The 27191-nt window shown below is 46.5% G+C and overlaps 1 protein-coding gene across 1 annotated transcript in view; it reads left to right on the top strand.

Moving 5' to 3' along the window:
• Window positions 1–8774: 8774 nt before the first annotated feature.
• Window positions 8775–27191, top strand: part of LOC147726376 (A disintegrin and metalloproteinase with thrombospondin motifs 12-like) — a 428493-nt gene continuing 410076 nt past the window's right edge. Inside the window, exon 1 of the mRNA XM_086962924.1 lies at window positions 8775–8895. The gene's annotated coding sequence lies outside the window, so the exon portion shown is untranslated. The remainder of the gene's footprint in view (window positions 8896–27191) is intronic.

The raw sequence follows: 27191 nt of genomic DNA, 5'->3' as shown, positions 1-27191 counted from the left end.
AAAAGGAGTGTATTGCAGGACATTCCCAAAACTTATGGAGTATGGGAGCCCCCTGTTCCCAAAATCTGGGACAGGCTGCTTCTGGGACCCGGAAATACCGGCCTATCTGCTCAGGTGTCAAATATTCTCTATGTAATACATTTATTAGCATTCCTAGAGACTTTTGGTGTTTGTTCCATTATCTTGTCCCTGACTTTTGGCTCAATAGGGATGCCCAGGTCTTCCTTCTATCTGGTTCTCAGTCCATGTTCGGGGAGCTCTCGCAAAATGTGGGTTATAAGGCCCCCCCAATGTTTCCGTATTTATGATGTGAGCACCTTATGAAGTAGAAAATGTCCATTGGGTAGGTCGTACGCCCTAAAGTCTTCAAACAGGAGCAGCTCTGACTCCCTACAGCGGTCTCCCACCTCTGATACCCCAGCCTTCCTCCACATATCCAATCCCCGCCAGTCGCCTCCCTGTGTAAGTACATGTAGGAAACATAGGGGCATCCTTGTGGTGTATGGGGTAGTAATTCTCATCCTTTGTAAACCCCTGGTCCAGCACCTTGCCAGAGTGCGCCTTTCAGTAGAGTCATTGTAGTCAGGGTGCTGCACCCAAAGTAAAACCTGAAGAAGCTCCAGGAGTTGCAGCATGAAGTGGCCTGGGGTCAAGTCCAGGTGGCGGCTATGCACTATTCCCTGAATAAACCACTGCAGTTGAGCCACTACATAATGAAACTCAGAATCTGTATCCTTCCGCAGTGGGGTGCTGCATTGTGGCCAGCGCTACCCTGCGGGAACCCAAACGATCTCCATAGTAAGGTTTCTGAGCTCTTTAAACTGTTTCCCTGTTAGCCATAGGGGAAGTGTGCTGAAAAAATATAAGAGATGGGGCAGGGCCGTCATCTTCAGGAGGGCTGTCCTTCTCATCACTGACAGCGGCAGTGTCTTCCAAAAGGTCATGGAGGCCCTCAGGGAGCCAACTGCATGGCCCACGTTGCCCTCCAGTAGGTCAGGCCCAGCTTTATAGATCCTGATCCCCAGGTAAGTCAAACATCTGATCTCCCACTGCTGGACCACCAGATGCCCCTGGGAGCTAGAGTTGTCCCTTTCAGCATGGGTCCTGTCCATATATCTTTTGTAGTCATTGAACCCTAGGCACTCCACCTTCAACGCCACTTCCTCCTTGGCCTCTATCGGTGCCATTTATATGTCCAGTTGGCCTGCCCGACGGATCTCTAGGTCCCTCAGTGTGTTTAATGCTGCCTGGACCTTCCTAGCAAGGTATGCCCTATGCCCTTCACTTCTGCTAGGCAATGAACCATCAGGAATGCCTTAAAGGTGTCCCACTCCACTTGTGGGGAGAACGCCTTGCCCACATTGTTATCAAAATACTGAATATTGTTTCCCTGAATCAACTCCTGAGTCCTGAAATGCTTGGTCCGACAGCGACTCAGGCTTAAGTGTCCACATCGGAATGTACAGGCGAGGTCCGGTCCACTGCTGCTGCAACAGGACTGTATTGTGGTCTGAGATAGTGTGGGCTAGATATTGGACCATGTGAACTAAACTATGACGTCTGGGTGCACATTAAAGTGTCCAGCTGGACTTGTACTTTATGGAGACCTGAAAGGAAGAAATAATCCCTCTAATCTCCCTATAATCCCTCTACATTAAAGATCACCTGGTAAGATACACACCAAGCAGGTCGCTCCATTCCTCAGAAGCTGGCCTGCTGGCATGTCCCCGTTTTAACATGGCCTCCAAAGGAGGTAGAGCATTCTCAATCTCTACTCCTCAACTGTGGAACAAGCTTCTGGAGAATCTGCATAAGGAACAGTCCCTCCTCCCATTTAGAAAGAAGTTAAAAACCTTTTTTGTGGAAGCCTGGGACACAACTTAATCAATTAATACCCCCCCCCACCATGTGCTAGGATAGGGCTCTCTCTCTCTCAGCTCTTAGAGACCTGAAGATGATTATGCGCTTTACAAATTACAATTACAATATCTGTCTCCACAAGTCTATTAGTCCCCAGTTTCCTTGCCACTCCATGAAAGTGTGGGCTGTACGTACCGTCAGGAAGTCTCTTAAGGAGAGATGTGAGTGGTCTACTGTAATGTCAGCCACACAGTCGAATTCCCTTCCCACAGTCAGGGGGCAAACTTGGCAACAACTGTTGCGATAAATTTGTTAGCAAAGTGCTTTGGCATACATGGTTATCGTGGCTATGTCCCGTCCCTCCAGTCGACCCTGTATCATTTCAAATCTCCCCTCAGGTTCAACCATCTAAGCTTGAAAGGGACCCCCGCTCTGATCCAGAAGAGGTCCCCCCTGGCATATTCTGAATATGTAGTGTATTATACTGTACCCTGCCACCGACGTTGCAGTACAACTTCCTCTTTGGCCGTCAGGAGCGTCTCTTGGAGGGATGCTATGTGAATACCTTGTCTGTTCATACGGGGACACACACATTGTATCTCTTGGACATAGTCTGCATCCCCGAATATTCCAGGAGAGGAAACTATGCGTAAGGGAGCATGCCATGTCCTGGGTCCTGTCTCTCAATCGCTACACAGTCCTCTCCTCTCTCCATCCTCCCCATCCCCACATATCCAGTGAAAGAGTACACATTATAGTGCTGTTCTACTCCAAGATCCCCACTAACCAAACTTTCCTATTCACAACTGGTATTCCAACTTCCCCTCAATCAGTGCCACCACCTCAATTGCGCTCTGCTGTTCCATCTGCACCTCTTCCAGCGTGAGGGCATTTGTGTCTCATTTTGCTTTCCTACTGAGGGACCGCCACTTTGTTTTTTCTGCTGTTTGGATCCTTGGGTAGGTTGTCCGCCTTGTTGTCCCTATAGCCAGCACCAAGCCTCCTGCGGGGACCGGAAGAACTCCGTTCCCTCTGGGGTGATCATGCTTAGTTTAGCTTGGAACAGCATGGTATATTTAAAGTCAAGTTGCTGGAGTTTCTACTTGGTGGCTTGGATGGAGGCCCTTTGTCTCTGTACTTCTTAAGAAAAATCCAGGAATATGTGTACCACCAAGTTATTCACTAATATCACTGAATGTAGTCTGTGTCCTTGTAATGCCACCATAGGAAGTGGAGGGCCCCAGGCAGGAGGGGCCTCACCGGTACTCGATGAGCTCTTCAAAGTGCAGAGAAGGCCTCTGGTGCCACTTCTGTGCGCAACCAACTCTCCAAGTAATCCACCATGTTGGACACTTCAACATTTTCAGGCAGGCCCACCACTCTGATGTTGTTGCTTCTGGAGTGATTTTTGGCATCCTCTGCGTAAAGCTCCAGCGTGCACACCTTTGCCTCTACTGCGGCCAGCTGGTTTTTCAGGGCAGCGAGATCTGTAGTGGCGCTTGTTTGCTGACACCCTCTCAGTAAGGTGTCTGTGGTCATCCTGCAGAGTTCCTAGATTCATGGCTATTGAGTCCATTTTTGCATTTAGCCTCTCTGGAAGTCGTAATTGCCTGTTGAATATCTTATAGTGTGGGATCCTTGATGATCTCTGTTTGCATGGCAGAGTTCCCGCTTCCCTCCTGAGAGCCCACTGTCAGGGCCATGCCCTGGTTGTGCTTCTTGATCGTTTTACCCATAGGTACTGCAAGAGAGTGGCCTGTGTCAGTGCTGTATGTCCTTCAGACAGTCATAGATAGCCCACTTGTGGAACCAGCCATACCCCTCCTTATCAGATGCCCAGAAAGGGTAGAGGACACTCCGTGCCTCAGCCAGGGCAAGTAGCCCAGGAATCATCCTGACAGCAGCACCCCAGCAAGAGTTCTGCGCTAGTATACAGTCCCTTCATCAGTCTCTCCTCCCAGGGAGTACACGGGGTCAGTGCACTAATGCGCTGTAGTTATTGTTCCGTTGTTTATACAAACTTCAAACCCGATCCTGTTACAGAAGCTTTCAGCACATTTTAGTACCATTGCCATAAGATTTGCCGGCCATGTGTTGCTTTCTCTCCTTAAACCCAGACAACCAGATAACTCACACAAACTGCTCTTTTGTCGCGAATGTTGAATTTTTTTATGTCTTTGTTTTCTCTTAGATCATGTTCTGGAACTTTACAAATGTATTAACATATATAACTGTCTTGAAAGTTTGATCCTCAATATTTTCCGCTTTTAGGCTTTGGAACCACACCTCACCACATGTCATTTGGTTTTTCTAGTTTTGATGTCACTATACCATGAACCTTTTCGCCATAGGGTCTCCACAACTAGATAGGTGGCTCTTGAGTTATCACCTTATTCAATGATGGAAATAATTATGTCAGTAATTGTGTCCATTCTGATAAGTTTATTATTTTCATTTTATGTCCTTCCTAGCCCTGAAGAGTCACATCTTTACCACAGTGTGACGAAACACGTGTCCGGCTGGTATTCTTTTGTACTGACCATAATTTAAAGATAAATCTATTCTTTACATGACCCTGGATATCGAACTCTGTTTCTTTTTCCTTAAAGACTGCTACATTTATTTGGTTTTGACTTCAAAACCCATTATCCTTGTACAAGGACTTGTACTTATTTATACAGTGTGGGTCCTGACCAACACCATTTGCAGGGGTTGTTATTTGTCTGGATTTGTTCCCCCTGACCTACTTGCACCGTGTACTCCCGTAACTGTGATCTTCAACTCTAAATCGCACACGCTGAGCGCCATTTCTTCCTGTTTTTAATCAGAACCCATTATCGTCACTTTATCTTATCTTTTGTGTCCTGTCCTGCTGCTTTGCATTGAAGGTGGGTGGGCAAGGATGCTCTGCTCATGGACAGGACAGAGGAGGAGTGATTTAACCACACCTAAGTGCGCAATGACTGGTGGGCCCTCTCGGGCCGACCAAACCAGTCATGCGCCCTTCCATGTTCTTCATCCAGGCTGCATTACAGCCTGCATGGAGAACATACCCACCTCTCCCGACCCTGGCTTGGAGCCATGTCTCGTTGCTCAGACCAATCACAAGGTGCATTGCAGCAATGTGATTGGCTTAGGGGTGGGGGCCTGGCTGCCTGCTTACTGTTCCTGTAGTCAGAGACAGGAGATCAGGAGCAGCGACTAGGGACTGGCCCCAAGGTAGGTTAATGTTTTTTTAATTTCATCACCTGTGCGACACCACCCGTTACACCCCCCCCCCCCTCACATGCCCCCTGCGACCTGCACAGCTGCCCCTCCAGTTACGAGCCATGCCGGCCGCTGCTGACTTTGTGTCGGTGTTTTACATTGTACAGCACACAAACACAGTTAAAAAAGTCCTAAAGGACTGTTTTGTACTGGATGGACAAAACCAATGCTTTCGAAAACACATCCCCCCTTGCACTAAAGCGCAAGGTTATGTACGCTGGTGCACAGAAGGCAAAGATGTTCCAGTACTGGAGGAGACAAAAAGTGTGCCATATCCTAGTACACATTATGTTGTTCTGTATCTTCCATACCTCTTCCATCGCCCAATCACTCCTAGTTCCCCTACTCATCCCTCAACCCACCTCCCCAGTACTTCCTGTTCACTGACAGACATTCATGTATAACTCATGTTTGTGTTCTGTTTAAATGCTTCAATATTTTACAGAAGAATATAAAACATTTTTTTTTTAAATCAGTGTTCTAGAGATTGTTTAACTCTCTATTCAAATGTGTAAAAGGGGAAGTCATCTTCCAAAATGATGTATTCCTCTTTGGTGTACATAAGTAATCTCATGATGTGATGTTGGAAAGAGTCTTACACACACTTCGTCAGGCAGGTCCCACACTCAACTGAGAATCTGTGAGTTTGGAAGTAGGCAGGTTGAATTTTTGGGATATTTAGTTTTATTAATGGGATTTCACCATTTATGTACCAGGTGGAGGCAATTACAGAAATTCAGTGGCACAAGGATTAGCTGAGATCTTTTTTGCGGCTTTGCGAGTTTTATGCCAAATTTCAGAACACAGTTGCCTGCAAGACACTTCCTCGAGGAGGTATCCCCAGAAAGTATAGTAAGTTTGAATTGCGGTATGAACAACAGTAAAGTTTTGACACAGCAAAATGTACCATTACTCAATCACCAGCACATGAAACCTTCAGAGTTCAGCCTAAGGTTTTATGTCAGTTGCGAGTGCTAAAGTTTTGAGCTGGCGGTGTCAAAAAATATAATTTTAGGATTTATGACCATAGTGGTGAGAGGTGTCTGGGCTGACATTAAGTTTTGGTCCACTTGACCAAGTGGAAAGATATTCCATCCTCCAATCTGATTTAAAAAAAATATTGATTTGGCAAAGCCTAGATGACACCTCCAACTGTCAAAATAGCTCTATTGTTGTTAACCTATATGGATACTAGTTTTTGGCTTCTTTCCACCAACTGCTGAACAGATTTTCAGAAAAGCAGAAAAGGATTGCTCATTGGACGAGGCTGCTTCCTCTCTGTCAAATTTCTTCAAAAAATATTCAGCTACCAGAATTTTGACAGGCGTGACATGCACTTTAATAACATTTCCTCAGCGTGATGTCTTACCTGATGGCACAAACAATAGTAATGATTTAAGAAATTAATTTATATTTGGAGTTCATTGTAACCATAATTAAGGAGTCGTGACTCTCATGACTCTTTTGATGGATGTCATTTATGGCTCGCCAGGGGTCGTACCTGTGACCACTGACATTATCTTTCGACCCATGACCTGATTGATCACAAACACAGTGGTAGAAACAGAAGGAAAACGTGGAATTTGGTATTTATTAGTTTGTTTCCCATTTCAGGATGTTTTTATTTTGCATATAGACAACAAGTGTGCTGGAGGCTTATTACAAAAGCAGCTGCTGGACGTTGCACGTTCCTTTTCAGGACTTCTCCTTCCAAGAGAAGTGAGAAGAAATCAAAACCCAGGAGTGACCAGTCAGGTTATATCTCCATCACACGAATATATGATTTTACCACGATTACAAGTTCCACGCATGGCATTACCACGCAAATTTTAGTTCGCAAGTCTCTTTACCACGCAGTATTTGTGCACGCACGATTGTACACCGCCATATTTACGTTACGATACTTCTAACGTTTCCAGCGTCAAAACGCGTCTTTCAAAATAGAGATAGGACTTCTATTTTGACGTACACGCCACGTCGTTGTTGAGGCACTTTCCTTTCTCTCCTTTGGCACTGAATAGCGTTTTTTTAAAAAAAAGTTTTCTTCTTTTTTTTTTATTCCGCTTTTTTTTGGAGGGAGACCCCCCCAGGCCCCCTAGCCCCCTTTTTTTATTGTCCCTTTCTCCTAATGATATACACGCAGGACGAAGGAACGAAGACTGGAAGGAATGAAGCTTTCGTTGCGTGGTAAAGACGTTCCTGGGGCCTCATTTATGAGGCCTTGCGTCAGTTTTGCGCTGCGGATGCGTCACTTTTTGTGACGCATCTGCAGCGTAAAACATGCGCCTTGTTGCGCCATATTTAAAAAGTGACGCATCTAGGTAGATGCGTCACTTTTTAAACCCCTGTGCCACATTATACCTGCGTCAGGTATAATGTATGCAGAGGGGGCGTTCCCCCGCAAAAAGCCTCGTAATAGTGACGCAGTGAAATCTATGAGATTTCACTGCGTCACTTTTAGGATGCGGTTGCGTCAAAATCTTGCGCCTGCCTCACAGCAGGCGTAAGACTGACGCAAGCCCTTTCACATGGGGCTTTCCCCATGTGAAAGGACGCATTGCTGGAGATGCGTCACTTTTGTGACACACTCCAGCAATGCGTCACTTTTGCGCTTACAGATGCGTCAGAAATACTGACGTATCTGTAAGTCCTTGCGACATGATGCGTCATACATTAAATATGACGCATCATTGGTGTCGCAAGGAGTGCGCAGTGAAAAGTGACGCATCGCTGTTTTCACGCAGCGATGCGTCACTTTTCATAAATGAGGCCCCTGGAATGCACCCGCGGTGAAAAGACGTTTGCGTGGTAAGTGACCCGTTGTAAACGTAACTCGTGGTAATGGATTCGACTTGAGTTTGGTCAGCCATTTGATGATGGCCTCTGTTCTGCTTCTGCCAAGGAGATGCATACTTGGGCCGAATTTACTAACGCTTTGCTCCGGGTTTGTGTTCCTTTTCTAATACTGAATTGACGTCCAATACCTTTTACTTCTTTAAGGAATTGTCCGTGCCAATAACAGGCCTTCCAAAAACCTAGGGGTGATGTAGAAGAAACGCACGGCTCTCTGTAACTGGCAAAGTTCTGTGAGTTTTGATGCCTAGATTTTAACCATGTGGTCCCTTCCCTCGACCTTTCTAGGTTTTCGATTCAAATTCTGAGGAAGATATTTTCATAATGCTAAATATTCAATAAAAGGACATATGGGAAGACACTCGCTTAACACCACAATTAATCATAAATTACGAGGCACAGTTTGTACCCAGAGCATTAACAAAAGTCATCACATGAAAAATCTATTTCCCATGTAAATATAATTTTCAATAACAAATTACTGAAATAAAAAAAAATCTTCCATTAAACAACGTCCTTAAAATGCAATTAGTTTTCATAATGTTTTTAGACATATTCCAATTTTCTGGTTGATAGAGGACATGTTGACATGTTGACATTGAATAGATTAGAAGCAAGATGAGTACCATTATTTCTTTACAGTGACTTTTTTTTCTCCTGGAAAACGTATACTTTGACACTTTTAGGCGATTATGAGTTTAACAAATACTGCCCATGCAGTGATTAAACATGTATTGCTTTCAGTTGAATGTAAAAAATGTAGTAATGGTTGTATGTGTTTCTCCTCTAGCAAGGACTAAAAATAATTCATAATGCAGACCAGACATTGGCCAGCTTTTGTAAATGGCAGAAGAGTGTAAACCCAAAAAGTGATGCCCATCCAACGCACCACGATGTGGCCGTTCTTCTAACGAGGTAATACAGCAGCGGTGCACCCCAAAAATGTAATGCTGAACAAGATGCTTTAGAATTCATGTACAAGTTTACTTTCTACAGTAGTGTTGCACGTCAAAAATGTAATGCTGAACAAGATGCTTTAGAATTCATGTACAAGTTTACTTTCTTTTCCAAATGGGAGTGAGGGTCAAAACTAATCTGAGATGCCTTTGCAGCAGAATGTGATAAATCTTCCAGCAGTGCTTCTAATGAGTAAAATGAATCTTAACATGAGTGAGAAATCTCGAAGTATGGCTAAAGAGCATGCTTTGGTTAAAAGGTGTGTTATGTCAACACTTAAAGCCGGATGTACTTACATTAGGAACAGCAATTTCCTAATTATGGTTATCTTAGATTTTCAATTCGAAAATCTCTATTCCTAATGTATGAATCATTTTTTAAAATTTATATTAGCAATTCATATAGTTCGCGAATGGACCTACCTCATGCATAATAATGAGGAAGGTAGCAGTTTGCAAACCATTAGGAATTACAGCTATCACAGGAATGGTGGATGGCATTAGCAGACCACCAGGGCTGTGATTGCTTTCAAATAAAGCACTCTTTTATTTTTTAAATGAAGCATGTTTTCCTTAAAGGTGACCTGGATGCATTTAAAAAAAAGAAAAGAAAACAGTGGGACCACTACCTGTTCTTAAAAAATGTTTTGTTTAACTTTCTCAAATGGGAATGGGTGTGTTGGGAAACTTTTCCCATTTGCGAATGGGCTACCAACAATTTTGTATTGGTGATAAATTATTACTGTGTTACTGTTTTGTGACTAGTATCTGGTTGCAATTCGGAATTGTGTTGCAAATACAAATTGGGTTTCGGTAAGAGGTTAATTTGGCATTTTTGTATATATAAAAAACTTTTTTGGGCTCGCAAACAGCACAGTTCTGCAAATCAGGCTTTTTGCGACCTCAGAAATGCTGTTTACATCTGTCCATTAGACCCTTATTACAAGTCATCAATGATAATCCCCAGACTTTTCCTCTTGGAAACACATTGGAATTAAGAGTCGCTCCGACAGAGCATTGACATCTTGGCAGAAATGGGAGGCCAACTATTATCTGAGACATGTTTCTTCGGATTTTTGCAACAACATGTTTCATCAGAAGAATTAGAGGAAATGCAAATTGAATCCCTTTTGTCTATTTAGTTAACAATGCATCCTTCCCCTTTGCTAAAGTGATGTGAAAGCAGGAGAGGAGAAGAGACAGCTGAAAATGGTGTTGACTGGTGTAAACATACATCGCTGGTATTACCAGCAATAATTCCTGTGATTACGGAAATATTCTGCTAAAATTGCTTGCCGAGACATTTGGGTGGTCTAATCCGCAGTTCCTGCATGCGTTTCTTTGGGGCAGTCTCGTAGGTTCCCTTGACTGTGCCGGCCTTCTCTGAATAGTGTCTACACTTTCTTCTTTGACCACGGGCGGCAGTGTCAATACCGGCTGCGCCGTAGTCCGATTGAGGGCCGCTTCCATCTCATCAGCGGATCTCAGAGATCAGAGGATCTCGTCTAGACTGATGCCCGGTTTGCCGAGTATCAGGCAGCGTAGCGTCACTGAATGACACCCCTGATTGATCTGCACCCTGATCTCTTCCCTCTGGTCCGGCAGCGCACAGGATCTCTCCAACTTCCTTAGACGGGTGTAGAAGACATCTATGGACTCAGATTCCCCTTGTCTTGCCTGAGGTTACTTGAAACGTTCGAAGTCGGAGTTTATTTGTGGATCAAAATGCCTGTTCAGGGCAACCACTGCTCCATCGTAGTCATCGTCCGCCCCTGTTGCAGGCAGCAATTCGAACAATTCGTACAGTTCACCTCCACCATAACACATGAGGAGCGATCTCTTGACTCTCCCTTCAGTTTCTCTCATACCCCCGAATTAGTGGTCCAGGTGGCCGATCCACGACTTACATCACGCCGCTGCCATTGCCGGATCGGAGAGTTTGCTGAACGGGGGCAGGGCGGCCACTGTGGCGTGACCTGGATGCGCCAGCGTAGGCAGGGGCACTGGCTGGGGTACTGGCGGCTTTGCTTCCGCGGCACCGGCTCCATCCGCAGTGGGCACACTTATGTCTGTACCTGAGTGCACGTGCTGCACAGCTGCCTGGCTTGTCCCACACATCGCGTGTATCTGAAAAGCAGCATTTAACTTCGCGCTCGACTGAATTAGCATATTGAAGTTCGTGCGTGATTGAAAGTAGCTTTCAACATCGGGCTCGATTTAAATTGCATTTAAATTGCATTCTCAACATCGCGCTCGACATATATACACAGCGCCTGAGTGTATTTGACTTGGTAACATCGCGCACGATAGAAATTGTAATTTAAACATAGCGCATTGACTATTAGCGCCGTACCTCGCATTATTTTCTGCATTTTGGTGCAACTTCATGTGATTGTAGCTACTGCCTCCATCTATAATCTGCATTTTTGTGCTGCCTCGGCTGTGTGCATTACATTGTGGAATTAGCTTTTAACTAACCAAAGTCTGTCCAAGTTTCACTTTCCAAACTCCATTTTGTAACCTGGTTTGTTGTTTACTCCCTTGTACCGCCTACCCTCCCCGCTAACGCCTCTCAGCTGACCCTCCCACGCTCCGCCCCCTCCACTGTCCATTTAAGTCAAATGCCCCAACGCGCAGCATCAACGCGCTGCGGCCGCGCCGAAGGTGCGCCAAAGGTAAGCCCGTCTACGCCCGTCCGCGCCAAGACCGCGCCCAGCGCCACGCCCCCTGGTCCCCGCTACGCCCAGCCAACCCGCATTACATACGACACATCCACCCTCCTAGCACTTAACCCTGGCAGACTCCCTACCTGTGCCCTAGCAACACCGGGACATACCCATGGTCCCTTCACATGCCTCTCCTGCAAACACGCATGCACCACGACCCACATTACGCCCCAAAACATCAAACAGAGACCCGACAATAACCATCTTAAGTGCATCCTTCTCAACACCCGCTCGGTTCACCAACACGCCATCGACCTATGGAATCTACTTGACACCATCTCTCCAGATGTCGCATTCCTAACAGAAACTTGGATGAACGCCTCTTCAGCTCCAGACATCACCATAGCCATCCCGGAAGGCTACAAAATCATCAGAAAAGACCGCCCCATCCAAACAGGAGGGGGCATCGCCATCGTCCATAAGAATTCCATCCGTGCCTCAACCACCTCAGACTACAGCCTCGCTATCGCCGAACACCTTCACTTCCAGATCCACACCAACCCCAAGACCACGCTCAGAGGCACACTCCTCTACAGGCCACCAGGTCCCCGCGCACAATTCAATGAAGACATCATCGACTTTATCACCCCACACGTCCTCCCCTCAGAAGACTACATCCTACTGGGAGACCTCAACTTCCACCTGGAAAAGAGCAACGACAGCAACACCACCACCCTACTGGACAATCTCGCCAACCTCGGACTCAAACAACTAGTAAACATCCCCACCCACTACGCAGGACACACACTCGACCCCATCTTCACCTCCAGCAATCACATCTCCTTCAGTCACACCACAACTCTCCATTGGACGGACCACAGCTGCGTTCACTTTGAATACAAAAAGACCACAACCCACTGCCTCCCTCAACCCACTCTAAGAAGAAATTGGAACAAAATCACCATCGACCAGATCTCCACATCGCTTCTTCAAAACCCCCCTGCCTTTTCATCAAACCCTAACCAAGCAGCCATTAACCTCACACAATGGCTCACCAACAGCGCCGACAACCTAGCACCCTTGAAAACACGTCAAATCAAACTAGGCAGAAAAAACGCCCCCTGGTTCAACGATGACCTTAAGAAATCAAAGAAACTCTGTCGCTCCCTTGAGAAGACCTGGAAAAAAGACCCAAACACTAGCACCAAGGAGGCCTTCAAAAACGCCACCCGTATACACCACCAACTGATCCGGACAGCCAAGAAATCCGCATTCAAAGACAGACTCGACAACAACGCCCATAACAGCAAGGAATTATTTAACATCGTCAAAGAGTTCACCAACCCCACTGCCAAACTCCAATGACAACACTCGCTACCAAACCCTTTGCGACTCCTTAGCCTCGTTCTTCCACGACAAAATCGCTAACACCCACAACAGCTTCGACAACCAACCCGGAGACCAACCCACCCAACCTTCTGCCGCGCCTTCACCCCCCTTGAACATCCTTCATGACTGGAACCCAATCTCCACTGAGGACACCATTCACCTGATGAACTCCATCCACTCAGGATCCCCCACAGACCCTTGTCCTCATCACATCTTCAACAAAGCAGACTCCATCATAGCACCACACCTCCGTGACGTCATCAACTCCTCCCTCAACTCCGCCACATTCCCGGAAAGCTGGAAACATGCCGAACTCAACGCACTCCTGAAAAAACCCACAGCAGACCCCACCGAACTCAAAAACTACCGACCCATCTCGCTCCTACCATTCCCGGCCAAAGTCATCGAGAAAGCTGTCAACAACCAGCTCGCCTCCTTCCTCGAATACAACAAATCCCTCGACCCATCACAGTCCGGCTTCCGAGCCAAACATAGCACTGAGACCGCCCTTATCGCAGCAACAGATGACATCCGTACTTTACTGGACAATGGAGACACAGTCGCCCTTATCCTTCTTGACCTCTCCGCAGCCTTCGACACTATCTGCCACAGCACACTTATACAACGCCTCAACAACATCGGAATCCAAGGAAAAGCTCTGGACTGGATCACCTCGTTTCTTTCCGGAAGAACTCAGAGAGTCCGCCTCCCACCGTTCAAGTCAGAAGCCACCGAAGTCATCTGCGGCGTACCACAAGGATCTTCTCTTAGCCCCACCCTATTCAACGTATACATGAGTCCCCTCGCAACCATTGCATGCCAACACAACCTCAACATCATCTCATACGCTGATGACACCCAACAGATCCTTTCACTAACCAAAGACCCTAACACCGCCAAAACAAACCTACATGAAGGAATGAAAGAAGTAGCAGAGTGGATGAAGCACAGCCGTCTGAAACTGAATTCAGACAAAACAGAAGTCCTCATCTTAGGTACCTCCCCTTCCGCCTGGGACGATTCTTTGTGGCCAGCCGCCCTAGGAAAAACACCCATCCCAACGGACCACGCACGAAACCTGGGCGTCATCCTAGACTCCTCACTCTCGATGAACAAACAAGTCAACGCTGTCTCATCATCTTGCTTCAACATTCTTCGCATGCTCAAAAAAACATTTCGATGGATCCCCACCGAAACCAGAAAAACGGTCACCCACGCACTGATTACAAGTCGACTAGACTACGGTAACACCCTATACGCCGGCAGCACCGCAAAACTACAGAAAAAACTTCAACGCATCCAAAACGCTTCAGCCAGACTTATACTAGACATCCCACGCAAAGACCACATTTCTGATCACCTGAGAGACCTCCACTGGCTCCCCATCAACAAGAGAATAACATTCAGCCTCCTCACCCACGCACACAAAGCACTTTACAAACTTGGACCCGATTGCCTCAACGCACGACTCTCCTTCTACACCCCCACACGCCAGCTACGCTCTTTCAACCAAGCCCTTGCTGCTGTCCCTCGCATCAATAAAACCACCATGGGAGGAAGATCCTTCTCCTATCTTGTGGCAAAAACCTGGAACTCCCTTCCCATTCACCTCCGCCTCACGCAAAACCACCTTGCCTTCAGAAAACAACTCAAAACCTGGATATTTGACAAATAACTCCCCACCCTTCCTCAAGCGCCTTGAGACCCTCTGGGTATGTAGCGCGCTATATAAATTTTCTGACTTGACTTGGCAAGATGCCTGCCCTATCTTCCCTCACAGCGATATGTGTCAACACTGGGTATGATGAGCAGGGGCGAGCTGTGGAGTGCAGAGCTGCTATGGGTGCTTTTCCTTCTTCGCTGTTCGTACTCAGCACCAGGTGCGAGCAGGGGCGCTTGAGTGCACTAGCCAATGTCTCTTGACTCCTGAACGAGGGGTGTGCCGCCACGTGCCGGAGTGCATACACTGGAGGCAGTAGCACTCACCAGTGCTTGTTTGCTACTGGACACACAGGAGGCAGCTGCACCTGCCAGTTCTTCTTTTCTTATATTTAGTTTGTTGTGTTATCTGGGCACACTGAAGGCAGTTGCACCTGCCAGTGCTTGTTGCTCCTGGGACTGTGGCACCTTCCTCCCCCCAGGGCGTCTTCTCCACACAGGCCTACAGGAATCCCAGTGACGTGGTCAGGCCTTGTTCCTCTCTATAACCGGCTCGACTACGCGACAGTGGGAGCACGGTTCTCTCTCTGCTGGGACAGGTGGGCGCATGCACGTGCTGAGCAGGGCAGACCTCATCTGACTCACACGGTGCGGCCGGCAGTCCTGCTGGGCCGCATCGACTCCCGGTCAACAAGAGAATCACCTTCCGTCTCCTCACCCACGCTCACAAAGCCCTACACAACCTCAACAGCCGCCTCAACTTCTACGCTCCCAAACGCCAGCTTCGATCGACCGGCCACGCCCTCGCCGCCGTCCCCCGCATCAGAAGAGCCACCACAGGGGGACGGTCCTTCTCCTACCTCGCCGTCAAGACATGGAACTCCCTCCCTACCCACCTCCGCCTGACCCTGGACCACCTCGCCTTCAGGAAGCAGGTCAAGATTTGGCTGTTTGAGCAGTAGCGGTTCCCCCTCCCCGAGCGCCTTGAGACCCTCTGGGTGAGTAGTGCGCTATATAAATGCTTTGATTGATTGATTGATTGATTGTTGGGCCGCAGAGAATACGGGAGTGAGCGCTGGCAGATGAGGTGAGGCAGAGGTGCGGGTGGGATCCACCTGTGTCGCCAATGTGGCATCTAGACCTGGCTGGACGCTTGCCGTGTGAAGGCTACTCCTCAGACGTGTTAACACAGTACAATTAGACATACACACACAGTAATACTGGTACTGGGCAAAAACCCAGAGCGGTCTTCCGCCCCTTTATTTAATCCCTCGGGCGAGCTTGCCCTCGGGGTGCGTGAATGCGTGTAGATGCTGCGTGAACGGGCTGGGTGGCACCATCACTACACCCTCCTGAGCGCGTTCTTTTGATGTTAGGAACAGACACCAGCTTTTCCCCAGCCGATCTTAAATTTCTGGCTGGTATATATGGTCTGACCAGAGTCCTTTTTATTCAAGTGCCTTGTGACAATAGCACAATGCTTTAAAAGAGGAGCTATGCCTAACCGGCAAACAGTGCAGCTTTTTAAGTGTGTTCCCAATCAACACATGCCTAGGAAGTTTCAAAAGAAGGCATGCAGCAGCGTTTTGCACTCTTTGACGTCTCACGATCCAACCCTCAGGTACAACACATTACAGTAATCAAGCCTTGACACAATCAGAGCCTGAACCACTGTTTTTCTAGCTGGTTCTGGCAGAAGGCGAAGAATCTTTCTTAGCATCTTGAGAATTCTGAAACATTTCCCTGCCACTGCAGTGATTTGGCTGTTAAAAGACCGCTTTCTGTACAGACAGATACCCAAAGCACTTAACACAGCTATTTTTTCCCTCTAATTGAAAGAATGTTTCTTTTCTTGGCATAACTACTGACCACAGATTTTCCTCATACCTTACATCATTTACTAGGACAGTTTATTAATCTTTGAGCATCACAGGCTTCCAATTTGCATTCTACCCATTACATTTTGAAATACTTCAGTGATGCCATACATGCGACAGGTGTGCCCAGACGTGGGTCCTATGCTTCACTGTGACACTGTAACTAAGCTACAACTGTAGCATTCCGGGCGAAGGGGAACGGGTCTTGGGTTGCTTGTGTAATAGTTAACGGAGGATCTGACCTGCCAGTTCTGGTTTAACTTTTTGTATTGGAACAGGGTCAAGACTGATTTACATATGCTAGGCCTAACTGAGGTTGCATGGCGTGCAGCATAACGATGGACTGGGATGCAGCCCTGAGTAATTACAAGTGGCTGAGATTAATTGAAGTATTCAACCCTTAAACTTTTTGTATACTTCAGTGTGACACCCTAAGGGCAACAGGTATGCCCAGATTGGGGTACTGTGCTCAATGTTTCACTGGAACGCAGCTAATATTGACTGAAGAGCCACAATCAGAGTGATTTCCTCAGCCTGGCAGCCCAGAAACAATAAACATTGTACAGAAATGTAGGCTGCTAGCACCACTACCAGCTTTGGTTTATTTTTAAAACAAAAACAATGCCGGTCATTTGAACCTCTTTATCATGGACCTCAGCATCACAGTAGAAAATGTGGAGATGAAAAGTACAGCAACAAGAAAAAAACCACGACGAACGAGGAGGATTTGCTCTCTTTACAGATAATAGTAGGGGTCTTCGCACACTTGGACAGGAAGGTATGAATTTAAAGAGTAGAGTATTGCTCGTAAAAGTAAGGGCTGGTAGAAGAAATGGAGATGAGGAGGTAAGTATATATCATTGCTCTATATTCAGATTCGGTACAAAAGGGGTTGGTGATGGACGGAGCATCTGAATCAATCAAACACTCACACCCAGTCAAAAGATCCGGGTTTAATCCATCACCGTTCTTTAGCCCACTCTGCCACCCCAGTTCAGACATGGCTATATGCAAATCAGTCTGACCCTGTGCCTCATGGGAGCAGTCCAACCCGAACTGCCAAGCCATCCCTTTTGTACCGCTTTTGGCCGCCATAAGTGTGGCAGGGTATGCTCAGACGTGAGTCCCTTGCTCACTTTGCCACTGGATTCAAGCAAGCCGGGCTGAAGACGGCTGGAATGCCAGAAACCGGTCCTCGGAAGCTTGTTTCCGGTCCAGGGAAGACATGGCTTGGCAGTTCGGGCTGGACTGTTCCCATGAGGCACAGGGTCAGACTGATTTGCATATGGCCATGTCTGAACTGGGGTGGCAGAGTGGGCTAAAGAACGGTGATGGATTAAACCCAGATCTTTTGACTGGGTGTGAGTGCTTGATTGATTCAGATGCTCCGTCCATCACCACCCCCTTTCGTACAGCTATATTCAGATTGGCAACTGCCTGTATGTACACAATTTATGCAAATGCACCTGCTCAAGTTCTACAAACTGCGTGACCAGCACTACACTCTACAAAAATGTGTAAAGGAGCAAGACAGATTGTGTAAGATATAAGAATATGCAATATACTGATATTGTAAGAAATGTCTGTATTGGTTGGGGGGGTGAAAACCCTACTCAATCAACAACCAAAATCTCTGTCAGGGTGAACCACAAAGGTCACTAAATTAACTTGTGGTTAACCTCTAGTAGCTTGGCAAAAAAAGAATCATGCTTAACTTAGAGCCAATATGTAAAGTATATATGCACCAGTAATAAGTGAAAACACAACACAAGAAAAATTCCAAAGAGATTTAGAAAAATTGAGTAATTTTAATTAATCAAAGGTCATCAAAATGAATTAAATTCAATCAGTAGAACCAGAGTTATTAATTTGTAAATTTTTGTATGAAATCCATTCCCTAAAAGATCATTGCTCCAACGGCGGATATCTGGTTGCACGTGACTGGGTCAAGACCAAAAGTTATGACAGTTGCTCATGGAGGTAAGTTTTATATATCACGATAAGAACAAGGTTTGTATTTTCTTTATTTTTACCAGCTTCATCTACATTTCCAGACTGCTTTCTTTTTAAATGAATGGACTATTGAGACAACCACTCACAGCTTGTTTCACCTTAGTATGTAGTTTTCAAAACAAACCTCAAGCAAAGATTATAGCATGGTTTCTCCAGATAAGAACATTTAGAATTAATTTACAGATCAATTGATTAGGCATTGTTCACTCAGCCCTAGCTCACTCGTTACTATACCAGAAGAACTATGAGCAGAATGTCGTATAGCAGGGGAGACCCTTTTTCCGGTGGTCTCAATGTGTGCACTGGGCAGAGCATGGAAAACCCCCTGAAGTACCTCAGTGCAGGGCCCATTGCATGATAAGACTCTGCCCCTTCCGTATCCCCTAGACTGGGGCTCTCCGCATCCAGGAACCCCGGACGTCATAGGGAAGTCCCAGGGAAGCCTGCTTATAACCCTACAGCGAAAGGGTGAGCACCCGCCCCATTTGCCGTTTAAGTGCCAGTCCTGGTGGACCCTGTGCAGTGAATCAGGGGAGCTCCGTAACCAAGGGATCACTGCACTGGGAGGCCAACCATCTAGGGGTCAGACTAGCACCACAGGTTAAAGAAATGGTAGTCTAAGTGATGGCAACAGCGCCGGGGCAGGGTTGGGGGAATCACCCTGCAGTGCCAGGGGCACGGTTTGGGGAATCACCTTGCAGTCCCAAAGTCACTCTCTGGGGACACAGCAGAGCAGTGATCAGTAAGAACTCCCCTGGGGAGCAAAGGTCAGTCTCCACTGCACCAGAAGGTCAAGCTGCTTGCTTACCATTTTGGATTTTCTCACACTGTTCTCCAGGAAGGTGTTCTTCTGGGGCGCATCCAGTCCTCTCCGCCCCCCAGCCATTGACATGTTCCCACTGCAGCAGCAGGTTGAGGGATGCTCAGGGTGAGGGGTAGAAGTTACCGTTCCCCACTCCACAGAGCCACACCTCATGAGTCATGTGATGTTTCATAAACACTGCCTGCATACACAGAGCAATATGAGTCCAGTCAGAGCCTCCCTTGCTCATTAAGACCCTACTCGCCTATTAATACTCACAATGACGGTGGCGCTTTCTCAAATCGATGCCCTGAGATGATTGATCGTCAGCTCGGTGTAATGATGTTTTCACCTGTGGAGTTTGATTTTTCTTGCGATTGGGCAGTCAGACAGCGTGGAAAACAACAGGGTCATGCTAAGTGCAGGAAATTCACACAGTGCAAGTGAGTGTGCTGGTAAACTCTGCTCCGCCGGTGGTAGGCAGAGTTTTTGCAAAATTGCAGAGTGGGAAATCTCCGGGAACTCCACCGGTGGAGTCGAATTTACTGCACCCCCTAATCTTTACCTGTTCCTAATACAAAGTTAGCACTTATTAAATTGTATAAGGTGACTCAATGGTAGGCAATGGGAGAGATAGGCCTTACAGTAGTGAAAAACAACTTTAGGAGTTTTTCACTACCGGGACACACAAAACTTATCCCACATGTCCTACTTTTTAAATTACAATGCACACTGCCCGATGACCTTTTATGACCTATCTGTAATAAAAAGGTGTGACATATGTACTCAAAAGGAAGGTTTAGGCCTGGCAAAAGGTTTATTTTACCAGGTTGGAACGGCAGTTTAAAACTGCACAACAGGCTCCAACTGTAAACCTAAGACATGTTTTAAAGCTACTTTTTAGGGTGTCACAATGAGTGCTGCAGGCCCAATAGTAGAATTTAATTTATAGGTACAAGTAAATTATATGTGGTAATCAGGTGTTGGCCAATGTTACCATGTATAAGGAGAGAGCACAAGAACTTTAGCGCAGGTTAGCTGTTTTAAAGTGCTCAGAGTCCTAAAACCTGCAAAAAACTAGTACAGAAAAACAGGAGGGGAGATGGCAAAAAGTTTGGGAGTGATCCTGCAGAGAAGACCAGGTCCAACAGGGATACAAAGGATGAATGATTAAGACAAACAAATATACTTGCTTCCTGTTGCCCTTCTGGATTGTCTATTTAGATTCACACTATGGATGTAACTGTTGAAAAAAACATGTTACAGTGAAAGAGGAATTTGACCTCTTAGAGGTGTGGGTGTATTAGATTCTAAGTGCTGTATACAATGAAAAATAGAAAGTGGATGGCTGAAAAATCCCTGGAAGTGCCAATGTAAAGACATGTTTAGCTTCCGGACATGGTTCATGCCCAGCCGCCTATAAAGCTAAAGGCCTCATTTATGAGGCCTCTTGAGCCGCAAGAACATCACTTTTTGTGACACTTCATGGCGCAGGAGCCTGCTCCATATTTACAAGGCAGTACTAAGCCACGTTTTTGGCTTAATGTAGCCTCATAATTATCATTCCCTTAAACGCAGTTTTCTGAAGTTAAAGGGGCATGCAACCGATTTAGCTGGGGGCGTTTCCAGCTACATTTAGCGCTCTTTGACACTGCCCCAGATTTATGAGAAATCGTAACTCTGAGGCAGTGCCAAAATGTTGCACCTCTCCAGGGCAATCGTGAGGGAGGCACAACGAGGAGGAATATGTTGATTTCTCCTTGGTTTTCCTTTTTCTATGTGCGCACATTTTGAAGCACACATACAAAGAGGAAAACGCCCCTTGTGATTGTTTTTGTGCAGGAAGGTTTCCCTGCACAAAAGAAATCATCCCTGCAACGCAGGCATCCTTGCACAGTGGTGCAAAGGTGCCCGCATTGGCGAACAGCAACCTATTGTGTGCTGCTGCAGGGAAAAAGGACAGGAATGCAGCTTATCTGATAGATACAGTGCATCCATGCCTTTTTCTTTTGCCGTAGGGCAGTGCAGCTGGAAGGCCTGCAACGCTGTCTTATGGCAAAACCTCATAAATGAGGTCCTAACTGTTTTGCACAGGCACAGCTTGTTAAATCCTACACTTCAGATTGGAAGGATTTAGTCATTATTTTAATAAAATAACTGAATGAGATTTGATTTGTATTAATCTCCTAAATTAAGTCAGGTTGCCTCAGTACAAATGGAGACATAAGTGGAGGAGTGTGGCTCAATGGTTAGAGCGGCAGACTCTGATGCAGAGTTCTGGCCCGGGACCAGGGTTCAATTCCCGCCTTGGTGGTCTTGGGCTCAATTTCCTCGGACCTGATAATTCTCGACTTGCGCCTATTCTAATCATGGGTCCTGCGCTGCAACTCTGGGCAATAGCTTGCTTAATCTCCACACCGCCCCCAACAGCGCTAGGATGCCTGGCTTCACCCTGGGGGTGCCCAGGAGTGGACACTTCACAGGGAAAGCCAGGAAGGGTTCCACAGTGGGATGAGTAATAGCGTCAGGAAACCGCTTGGTGGCAGTGCGCTCTACAAATACCTTGACATTTACATTAATGGCCTAAACTTACATTAAAATGAGAAATGATGGGACAAGGCTACTTGAGGGAAGGCATGCAGCTATGCTGAGTGTTGTGCTCGTTTGCCTCTATGCAGCCACAGCAATCTATTAGCGTTTTGATATTTTCAAAATGGTGCATTAGTCTACCCCTTAGGACTTGGCCTGTGGTGGAAAAAGGACCTGGAAATTTTAACATTTAAATTCTGCTGCAGCATTCTAACTCACACCCACCTAACATGGAAGAGCTCACCCAAGGAGAGTCAATTAGGAACAATATCATAATGTCAGGGGATTGTCAGAACAACATTTGATGTGTGTGAAATGCTTACATTTCACAAATGAGTGCAATAATGTTTTTTTCATCATAACTGATTAAATAAACATTGAATCCATAAAAAGAGAAACATTGTATCTATTTTATTAATTTGGGTACTTATTAGAGGAACACCTCTGTGGTGTATCATGTTCTGATTTGACTGTGTGCAGCCACAATTCTGTGTTCATGTATTTCATATCAAAGAATAGTTTGCACGGTACACGTGTTTGAGGAAGATTCAGGATTGGTTCAAACATGCACGCATGGGTTGCCGTAGCCTCGGATCTGCCTCAAATACACAAGGGCTGCAAAAATGTGTGTTGGCACAGATGAGAGCACATTCCATTCATTAGAGCCACCATGAAGTCAAGTCCTGAATAATCGATTAGGTTGACAAGTCAGACGTGTCTACCCACAATACAGACAATGGCTGACAGTTAGCCAGTGACAGTGATGGGACCCCAGCTGCCCCCTGTTTTCTATCTCTTCTTCTCATGATCGCAGTGCATTTTAATTTCGCCGAAGACTGCTGTCCCTTCAGCATCAGGGTCCCATTTTGCCCGGACGCTGTTCTGTCCTGCAGACTTTAGGACAGATTTAACTTTATTGAACTTTGATTTAGAGAGGCAGACTGAGTACAGAGGAATCAAGGTTCAGATAGAGCTCCAGAGACATACAGAGGGACAATGAAAGGGACCAAGAGGTAGCTACAGAGACAGGCAGACAGGCAGACAGACAGACGGACGGATGGACGGACGGATGGACGGATGGACGGATCGACGGATAGCTAGATATTGTATTATTTGGGGTATGTGACTGCCCACCTCAAGGAATAATCACAACTCTTGCCGAGATCAACCCTCAAAATTTACTAAAATATCTTCAGCTCATCCCCCTGGTAGCTAGGGCACAGAGCAGACAGGCAGTGTCTAAACTATTTATAAAGTACCAACATAGCAATAACGTGCAAACACCAAGCAATAAAAAGGCCAAACTGAATTAAAAAGAAAGAGATAACATTTCTAAACAAAATGACATCAAAACAATAAAAATCTAATTCAGGGAACTGGAGATATAAATTTCTTACTATTTAAGTGAAAATAGTGCTACAAAGTGACTATGGTAGTGAATGGTCACGGTAGACCAGGAACCAGGGGCGATTTGAGGCGCCTGTGAGTCTTGGTCAGTTAAACCAAGTGAATAGGTCCTAGTGAAAATCTAGACGTCAAAATGTCCAAAAACGTTTCAAAGTGCTAATTCAAAAAGAGACTTTGTCATCTTTATGAAGTAAAAGCCATTTCCCCATGGGACAATTCTGGAACTGTATCTGACACTGTGAAACTGCAGGTCAGATACTTTCCACAGGTTGGTCCCACTAAGGCTCTGGAGCATTTGAGATTTTTGCTTGAAAATGTTTCTAAGTCCTAAAATGGAAAGGGGCTTTGTCATTGTCATTTTATTTTTTTAGAGATGCTGAAGCCCTTCAGAGGGACTTTTGCGTAAGTCTCCTTGGCTCTGTAGCTCTGGGGCATGGGTTTCCAAACGTTCTCCCGATGCCAACGGGATCTTTGCTTGGCAAATCGTGATGCAATTTTGCTTTAGGCAGGACTTTACTGATGGGACGTAGGATTACCTGTGCAAAGATGAGAGTTGTTAGGACATCAGGCATACATAGAAGCAATATGATAGTCATCTTTTGATGGAAATGAACTTTAAACTATTTGTACATCTACATGAACTTACAACGGACCAGGAGGGATTCTTAAGTCAGAACTATGCTGATCATGCAATGTATATATGTCTACTGGTAAGATATTATACCTCTAGCAATTTCAATAAGAGTACCTAAGGTAGGAATTTGTGATGATTAATGTTTGTTAATTATCTTGCAGTAGCACAAGAGTCAAGTAGAAGCTATAACTCATGTCCTAAAGATTGTGCATAGTTACCAATTCTGAGGTAGTAATCTTACTCATAGAGAAGCATTGGTGAACGTTTAATGTATCATCATTATGATGGATTTTAGGAATTAGCAGTTCCACATCAAAGCAGAGAGAGCTGGCTACCCAGAGAGATCACCAAGGTATCTCGTATTCGCTGCTACAGTTAGATGCCGGAATTATTTAGTGGCAATTTATTAAAGATACCCTTTTGTCTTTAGATAACTCTACATCCTGGAGACATCAGTGTGAAGCAGAACTAATGAATCAGAGTGGTTACTCTGTTTTCTTTCCAATTCCATTCCCCCTTCCCTTTTCTACTGCTTGCACTCATATTCTTTCGTACGTGGTCATTGCTCATTGGTGGATGCAGTTAGGTTGAAGAGTGCATCATTCCCATTGGATCCTGAATACATTAGTGCACAGCTTTCCAAACTTTTCATGTTGGTGACGCACTTTTTGGAGATGCATCATTTTGAGACACAGTAAGGCAGCATAGTGAGCGGGTCCAAACCACCTACGGGGGATCCGGGGGGTTCTCCCCCACGGAAGAAAATGTTGAAATAAAAGTGGGCAAATGGTGCATTTTCAAGCAGATTTGAGAATGCAGGACGGTTAATAAAGCAATTGTGAATCTGTTCTAACAAAGACAGTGACTGGCAAAACTAGGTGTAAGGATAGGTTTGTGCCTGAAGCAAGAATATAATCATGCATACATTTACACATGCCCCAGGGATTTAGGGAACCACCATTAATAAAACAAAATGGACTATTGCTGGGGACTTTTTCCTAGTGCTTGTCATTTTGAAGTTGAGCATACAAACAGGTAGTAAGAATCATACTGCAAGAGAGGAAATTCCAGCAACTAACAAGTTGTATACTCTGTTAGAATATGTACATTCACAAGTACTTGACAGTTGCAGCAAAACGAAATTGAGGCCTGGATGTTGAGTCACATATTGCCTCTAATTTTTACCCCTTGCTACTTTTAGTGATCACTAATCAGATTGTCCTGATTGAAAATTGCAAGCCAAGGAATTTTGACCTGGGTGGTTAGGACATATTTTCATTTTTTATTTTCTTTGCAAGATTAAATGAGGGGCTTATCCCTGATGACTCTGAGAAGGGCATTCTAATTCCCCTTGCGACTAAGGCTTTCATTAAATTATTTACAGCAACCAGCTGTGAGGTGATGCGTTATCACAGAGTGCTGCCTGATCATGGCAGGGACACCCGTCACAACAGCTATGCACGTGTGTTGTGTTATAGCATGGGTACTCACAAACTTTCTCTCAGGCCAAATTTACAGTGTGGTTTGTGGCTGAGGGCCGCTCCGGTAGGGGCGGCGTCAGTGGGGGAAGGGCGGGGCTAGCGTAAAAAAAACTGTGACCATGAGGTTTAACACAGACCCCCCCCAGCGGATGCCTTCCTCCACTGAGCCACCAGACCCGGCAAACACACATCTTTCTATCTCTCTCTCTCTCTCTCTGCTTCCTTACTCTCTCTATTGCTCCCTTCCTCTCTCTGTCTCCCTCCCTCTCTCTCTCTCCCTCTCTCTGTCTCCCTGACTCTGTCTGTCTCCCTCTCTCTCGCTCTAACTGTCTCCCACCCTCTCTCTCCCTCTCCCTCCATCTCTCTCCCTCTCTCTCCCTCCCTCCCTCTGTCTCCCTCCCTCTGTCTCCCTCTGTCTGTCTCCCTCTGTTGCCCTCCTCTCTCTGTCTGTCTCCCCCTGTCTGTCTCCCTCTGTCTGTCTTCCTCTGTCTGTTTCCTTATGTATTTCTCCCTGTGTCTCCCTCTCTCTATCTCCCTCTTTCTCTGTCTCCCTCTCTTTCTGTCTCCCTCTCTCTCTGTCTCCCTCTCTCTGTCTCCCTCCCTCTGTCTGTCTCCCTCTCCTTCCCTAAGTCTCCCCCTGACTCCCTCCCTCTGTCTCCCTCTGCTTCCCTCTCTCTGTCTCTGTCTCTCTGTCTCCCTCTCTCTGTCTCCCTTTCTCTGTCTCCCTCCCTCTGTCTCCATCTCTGTGTCTCCCTCTCTCTGTCTGCCTCTCTGTCTCCCTCTCTCTGTCTCCCTCCCTCTCTGTATCCCTCCCTTTCTGTCTCCCTCCCTCTCTGTCTCCCTCCCTCTGTCTCCCTCCCTCTGTCTGTCTCCCTCTCCTCCCCTCTGTCTCCCCCTGACTCCCTCCCTCTGTCTCCCTCTGCCTCCCCCTCTGTCTCCCTCTCTCTGTCTCCCTCTCTATGTCTCCCTCTCTCTCTGTTTCTCTCCCCTTCCTCCCTCTGTCATCCTCAGTCTTCCTCTCCCTCTCTGTCTCTCTGTCACAGTCTCTGCCTCTATCTGTCTGTCCCTGTCTATGCCTCCATCTGTCTGTCTGTCCATGTCTGTCCCTGTCACTGTCTGTCTCTGTCTCTATCTCTGTCTGTCTGTCTCCCTCCCTCACTCTGTCTCCCCCTCTCTGTCTCCCTCCCTCTATCTCTGTCTCTCTCCCTCTCTCTACCTCTCTCTCCCTCTCAGTCTCTCTCTGTCTCTCTCTGTCTCCCTCTGTCTCCCTCCCGCTGTCTGTCTCCCTCTTGTCTGACTCGCTCCCTCTAACTCCCTCCATCTGTCTCCCTCCCTCTGTCTCCCTCTGTCTCCCTCCCTCCGTCTCCCTCTCTCTATCTTTCTCCCTCTGTCTCCCTCCCTATGTCTCCTTCCCCTCTGTCTTCCTCCCTCTGTCTCCCTTCCTCTGTCTGTCTCCCTCCCTCCGTCTATCTCCCTCCCTCCCTATCTGTCTGTCTCCCTCTATCTGTCGCCCTCTGTCTGTCGCCCTCTGTCTCCCTCTGTCTGTCTCCGTCCCTCTGTCTCCCTCTCTCTGTCTCCCACTGTTTCCCTCTCTCTGTCTCCATTCCTGTGTCTCCCTCTGTCTCCCTCCCTCCCTCTGTCTCCCTCCCCCTGTCTCCCTCCCTCTGTCTCCCTCTGTTTCCCTCTCTCTGTCTCCCTCTGTTTCCCTCTGTCTACCTCCCTCTGTCTGTCTCCCTCT

This window comes from Lissotriton vulgaris, chromosome 3_1 (genome assembly GCF_964263255.1).
Source record: "Lissotriton vulgaris chromosome 3_1, aLisVul1.2, whole genome shotgun sequence".
Lineage (NCBI taxonomy): Eukaryota > Metazoa > Chordata > Amphibia > Caudata > Salamandridae > Lissotriton > Lissotriton vulgaris.
This window is presented reverse-complemented; position numbering and strand designations above follow the sequence as displayed.